We start from the raw sequence: 6,756 nt of genomic DNA, 5'->3' as shown, positions 1-6,756 counted from the left end.
GCATTTTGCCCAGAGGATCTGAATGAATATTGAAGGTGACTTTAACTCAAAGAAGCAATATCCATTTCCATCTGATACTGTAAACCCGTGGGCCCGGGGCCCACCTTGTTCTTGTCTGGTCAGAAAAACAAACTGTGTATAAAAAGCAGCAGTTTATTCAAAACTAAAGTATAACCAGTCACCAGTGATGGCTCATGCCTGTATATCCTAGCAGGAGACTGAGATCTGAGGAAGGTGGTTCAAAGCCAGCCCAGGCAGGAAAGTCTGTAACAAAAAAAAAAAAAAAAGGCTGAAGTGGACAAGTGACTCTAGTGGTAGAGCTTAAGTTCAGGGATGGCACCCAGACCCTGAGTTCAAATCCCAGAACTGGCACCAAAAGAAACCCAAATAACAAAAACCCTGAAGTATACAGCAATCAAGAGAGGCTGTGGGCTAGATAAGCTACAAGCAGCTCAACAGCTGTTGTTGAGGGTTGTTTCATCTTATTTTCTAGGGAGAGGGTCTAAGACAACCCCAATGGAGAGTGATTATGCTAATTAGGGCTTGATTGACAGGTCTGGGTTATAATAACAAGCTATGTTTGTCCCATTCACTCCCTGGGTTTTAATTAGATTCATGAGAGCAAGAGGCAAGTAATATTACTAAACTGTTAAGTAGAGAAAATCCTGAAGAGTTGAGTGGGGCCACTGATGGGTGAGATGCATACCTTGGGGACAGGCTGGAACTAGACATTTCTACCTTTCTCCTATCAGTAGGATACAAGTAACTTGAAGAACTAGGGAGACAACCACAAAAGGAATATTTGTGGATGTTTCATGAAGTGGCTTAGTTCACACCTTCCCTGTGTGCCGCTAGTTTGCTGTCCACCTCTGTCCTGTTAATCTCAGCTTCTTATATGAATGTTAAAGATTTTGTTTCATTTTGTAGTTTCCGAGGACATATGTTCATGGTCTTCTTCCCAATTCAGACCTAGTGTAACCCCCTTCCTATGCAGCCTGGCTGTGCTTGGAGCTTATTAAAAATCTACTTCATACTAAGTTTACCTAAATGTTACCTCCTTCCAATCTTACAAGAAGGAAATTTTTGTTTTGGCTGATGGTTTCAGTTCATGGTCTTTTGGCTCTAGTACTTTAGGATTTCTGGTAAGATACCACATGGTAGGGGAAACATATGGGAAAGAAAGCTACTAACCTCATGAGAAAGGAAACAAAGATAGAGACAAGAAAGAAGCCAGGGTTCCAATATCCCCTTCAAGGACACATCCTATATAACTGCTTTCCATTCCAACCCATCTCTTAAAGGCTTTATCACCTCCCAACAGAATCATGTGCAGACAAGTTGATGGCTTCCCAGCTAGAGCTGCTGGCCAGCACTTTGGTTCTCTTCCAGTTGGGCTTTCCATTCTCCACATTGCTCCTTGGACTTTTTCATGACATATCTGACATTTTGTCATGGAAATGGAGGTTGCACAGTCAATTCTATGCATTCTTTTGGTCTAAACCATCACATGATATCCCAGATCCAAGAAGTGAGAAATAGAATCTACTTCCTAATAGGAGTAGTAAAAAAAAATTTTTTTTTTGGAATCTATGAGCTACTACTTATTGTGAGTAGACATTTTGAGGTGGCAAAGGTTTCTACAAAGGATTTTCCCACATAGCTCACAGATATTTCCTTTTAAAACCTAAATCCTTTGCCAGGAACCACTGATTCACACCTAGAATCCTAGCTATTTGGGAGTCTGAGATAAGGATGAGGATGATTTCAAGGCCAGCCTATGCAGAAAAGTCCACAAGACTTCATCTCAAGGAGAAAAGTTTGACATGATGATGTCTGTCATTCCAGCTATGGTGGAAGGGCTAAAATAGGTGGACGGGCTAAAATAGGTGGACGATGGTCCAGGCAGAAAGTGAGACTCTTATCTCAAAAATAACCAGTGTAATGAGGGGCTAAAAGGCATGGTTAATTGGTAGAACACCTGCCTAGCAAGCACAAGACCAGAGCCTTGTTCAATACTTCCTTTTGCCTTGTTGTATTTTACTTCATAGCACTTATCTCAAACTGTTAACAATATTACGGACTGATTTTTGTCACATTTTGCTGTCTTTCCCACACTCCTACCCATCACTTCAACATGACCATAATATCTGAGATTTTAGATCAGGTACTTTGTCCTCAATATAGAACACCTGCAATTGATTCTGGTACATAGCCGTGTTCAATCATTATTTGTTGAATGTTGTGGGATTGGTGAGATGACTCCAGGAAGGGAGAGCCACACAGCTGGAAGTGAGCAGTAATCAGACTTTATGCACACGTTAACCACAGACTGCAAATGTCAGGTATTCAGAAATGAAAAGGGAGAGAGAACATACAATCCTGAGCTGTTAGGTCTGAAGAGTACACAAAGGTAACTTTGGTTCCTTGTTTTATGGATGAGGGCAGTGGGATCCAAAGAAAAGAAGAGGCTTATTTAAGGGCACACAGGGGACAGGTTTAGAAACCAGGAGCAGGGTCCTGAGGCTCAGGCCTATAATCCTATTCAGGAGTCTGAGACCTGAAGATCATTATTTGCAGCCAGCTCAGGCAGATTAAACCCAATTATTACCAATTAACCAGCAAAAATCAGAACTGGAGGCATGGCTCAAGTGTCAAGAATGAGAACCTTAAGCAAGAAGGATTGAGAAGGTGAACACCTGAATTAAGTCCCAGTATTGGCATAAAAAACCAACAACTCCTCCACACTGCCAACCAGGCCATGTGATTTGAGTTACTTGCTAGGACTCTCAGCTCATCCCCAGTGCTGTATCAGGAAATTGTATCCTAGCCTGGCAGCCACAGAAAGATGTCAGAAATGAGATTATGAGTTGCACAATGAAAGTCAGGCTCACACTGCATGAGATCTCCTTGTACTAGACAAAAGTAGTTTCTGTCAGAATTTTGGGTCATTTCATTTGTCTCTGGTTAGTAGGATCAGCTGCATTAAAAAAAGAAATCCTGCCGGGCACCAATGGCTTATGCCTGTAATCTTAGCTACTCAGGAGACAGAGATCTGAGGATCACGGTTCAAAGCCAGCCCAGGCAGGAAAGTCTGTGAGACTCTTATCTCCAGTAAACCACTCCAAAACCGGATGTGGCACTGTGGCTTAAGCAGTAGGGTGCTCACCTTGAGCTAAAGAGCGCAGGGACAGCACCCAAGCCCAGAGTTCAAGTCCCATGACCGACAAAAAGAAAAAAGAAAAGAAATCCTGGTCTTTTGGTGTGACCAAATCACCCTCCCTTTTCCTCTAACTATAGGCTAAAGTGTTGTCTGTAAAAGGTAGAGATTTCTAAGCCAGCTCTCCTGACACAAGTGATCCTATGATAGAAAGATAGAAATGTGTTCCCTGTTTTTCCCTGGAAGAAAAGCTTTTTGATCCTTACCTTTGTTGCATTTTTGAAAGCACTAATTAATTTAAAGCATTCTCCTATTGTGCAGCTAAATTCTGGAGTGTGAGTAGCTTCTACATTGTGCAGCTTTAAGCCAGATAATGACTCATTTTTGCATAACACAAGTGTTCAATTCCATGTTTTAGTTCTTATTCAAGTTTCTTGAAGGATTCTATTTAAGAAACCCGCGTTAGGACAAAGGAACATACTAGTTCATGTGGAAGATTCATTTCAGAAAAGAATACAGGGATTTGCAAAGAATGTAAATCAGGTTTGAAAAACAGAATAAGAGATGATGCTTGTACACTTTGTGTACCAAATTATGAATATATTTTCTCCTTCAAATTGAGATCATCATCTTACTAAGAAAAATTGGCGACTGGTGATTTTTTAAATGAATTAATTACTCTCTCCCACTCCCCTCCCATCTTTACTTTTAACTCACAAGCTGAGCCCAGATGTTATGGATCCAAATCTTGCCTATGATGATGTTTCAACAAGGTACAGACTTCTTATGAATTTACCAAATGGATGATTGACGTTTATTTGCTTAAGCAACGAATGACTAATGAGACAGGATGGGTTGTCTTTTTCTTTCTTTCTGTAATTGTCATGAGCTGTACATTCCAATTTTCCAGTTTGTGCTTCAGTTAAAATCGCATCAATGCACGTAGACACTTCATGTCCTCCCAGAACCATCTGCTAGCATTCCCCTCCTTTTCAGTCAATGCAGTGAGTCCATCCTACAGAGACACTGCTTATGTTTGTTGACTGAGTCTGTAAAGACAGGATGTCCTTTGTACTTCCCTTCCTTCAAAAAGAAGGTTCCTAAAACCCTAGAAACCAGTTTGGTATGACTTTCCTTAGAGACAGTTAAAATGCCAAGGCTGCTGTTATATGTCTATCTGGAGTCTATCTGAAGAATGTGGCGAGTCACACATTCACACTGCTGCCTGACCCTCTTCTTGTTGAGCCCTAATCCTGGCATGTCAACAGTCATATGGACAATTATATGGCTGGTGTAAATTCATTTGCCCCAGAAGTACTATCACTCAGGAAGGGCTCAGATACACATGATAGTTCAATGGTGTGGGAGTGAAGTAAACTCATATAGTGGAAGGTAAAGTCTGCAAAGGGAAATACAGAAGGTGGGGGAAAGACAAGATCCTAGACTCAGTATGAATCCTATTCTATAGAAATCAGGGATTTCCAATTTTTGACCAGGGAAGTAATGCTATATTTACGTAAATCATAGAAATCCTTTGGAAAACTGTTCGATAGATTCTGACAAGTTAAACGTGTTAAATTTATTCCAAGGTATTTGCCATAAGAATGTGAATGTATTCACACACACAAAAAGACATATAAGAATGTTCAGGGCTGGGAAGGTGGCTCAGTGGTAGAGTGCTTGCCTTGCATGCATGAGGCCCTGGGTTTATTCCTCAGCACCACATAAGCAGAAAAAGCCAGAAGCGGCACTGTGATTCAAGAGGTAGGGCACTAGCTTTGAGCTGAAGAGCTGAGGGATAGCGCCCAGGTCCACAATTCAGGCTCCACTACAAACAAACAAACAAAAAAGCCTTATTTCATAATAGCCTTATTTCAAACAACAACTAGTAACAGCTCAAATGTCCATAAGTAGTCAAAAAGAGTAAGTAAATTCTGGGGCATCTAGAGCATGAGATATCACATAGCAATTTTAAAAACACAATGTGCTAATGACTCATGCTTATAATCCTAGCTATTCAGGAGGCTGAGATCTAAGGATTATGGTTAGAAGCCAGCCTGAGTAGTGAAGTCTGTGAGACTGTCATCTTTAATTAACCACCACAAAGCCAGAAGTGGAGCTTTGGCTTAAGTTATGGGGTACTAGCTTTGAGCACAAAACTCTCAGGAACAGCAGCTCCCAGAGAGTTCCAGCCCCAGGACTAGTACACACACAGAAAAATTACTGATTCAAACTGATTCAAATGGATGCATCAAATACAAGATACACAGTAAAAGACGCCAGAAGAAAAGACTAGAAATGGTATGATTTCATTTATATTAAACTCTACAAAAATATTGTTCTAATCTTCAGTGACAAAATCAGATCCATCATTGCTTGAGACCAGGGATTGGGGGAAGCACAAAAGGCCTTTTATATTGGTGATAATATTGTTCTATATTATGATTGTAGTGGTAAATCACAAGTGTATACATTTGTCAAACCTATTGAAGCCTACAGTTAAAACAGATGCACTTTAATGTGTATAAATTGTACCTAAATAAAGTTGGCTAACAACAACAACTATAGCTGAACATAGCTCCCAAAGAAGAGGAAATAGAAGTGACTTTTCTAAGGTGCTTATGATCTAGGAAGAGGCAGAAGGGCATATCCATGACATGTAGCCCTGCACTGAAGAACAGATTAAACCAAGAAGCATATGGACAAGAATTTATCAAGGGAGTGAGGAACAGAGAGAGCACAGAGATCAAGAGAGAGAGATGACATGAACTGGGACCATTATCCATTATTATACATTATACATCATTTTAGTAAAGATCTTGTCTCAGTCACACTTCATATATTCTTGCTGACTCCTTACATGCATTAACCTTTCTTCTTCTCCCCTTTAAACTCATATAGTATCTTTAGTTTGTTTGTAAGCCCTTATGCCTTATTCTTCTTGAACTGCTACTATTTATTATTACTTAATTTTAAATGTTTATAGATTTATGATATAGGACACAAGTTCCTTGTGGGGGTATTGGACCCAAACTCTCCTACAGTTCCTTTACTGTAGGAACTGACCAGTTCTCATAGAAGTCCTGCATTCATTTTGATAACAATCAATAACAATTTAGGGTAAGGAGGAGACATCTACATTTTTATGCTTCAATTTAGGGACTAAGTAGGGAGATCTGAGGTTTTTGAACTCTTTACTAAGTCATTCCACTTCTGCTTCAATCAAAAGACCATAATTTCTTTTTTTTTTTTGGGTCCGGTTGTGGGGCCTGAACTCTGGGCCTGGGCACTGTCCCTCAGCTCTTCAGCTCAAGGCTAGCGCTCTACCACTTGAGCCACAGCACCACTTCGGGCTTTTTTCTTTTTGCTTATGTGGTGCTGAGGAATTGAACCCAGGGCCTCAGGCATGCAAGGCAAGCGCTCTACCACTGAGCCACCTTCCCAGCCCCAAAAGACCATAATTTCTATCACAAAGCCTAGACCCTCTCCAGAAAATGTCCTTTCTGAGGCAAACTGAAATAGAGTAGGTATAGTTAATTACATGATAATTTCAAATATTAATGATTCCTTCTTTCCAATCAGGAATTTCAGCCCAGTAG

The sequence above is a fragment of the Dipodomys ordii genome, unplaced genomic scaffold, assembly GCF_000151885.1.
Source record: "Dipodomys ordii isolate 6190 unplaced genomic scaffold, Dord_2.0 Scaffold99, whole genome shotgun sequence".
NCBI lineage: Eukaryota > Metazoa > Chordata > Mammalia > Rodentia > Heteromyidae > Dipodomys > Dipodomys ordii.
Note: the sequence above shows the minus strand (reverse complement) of the source record.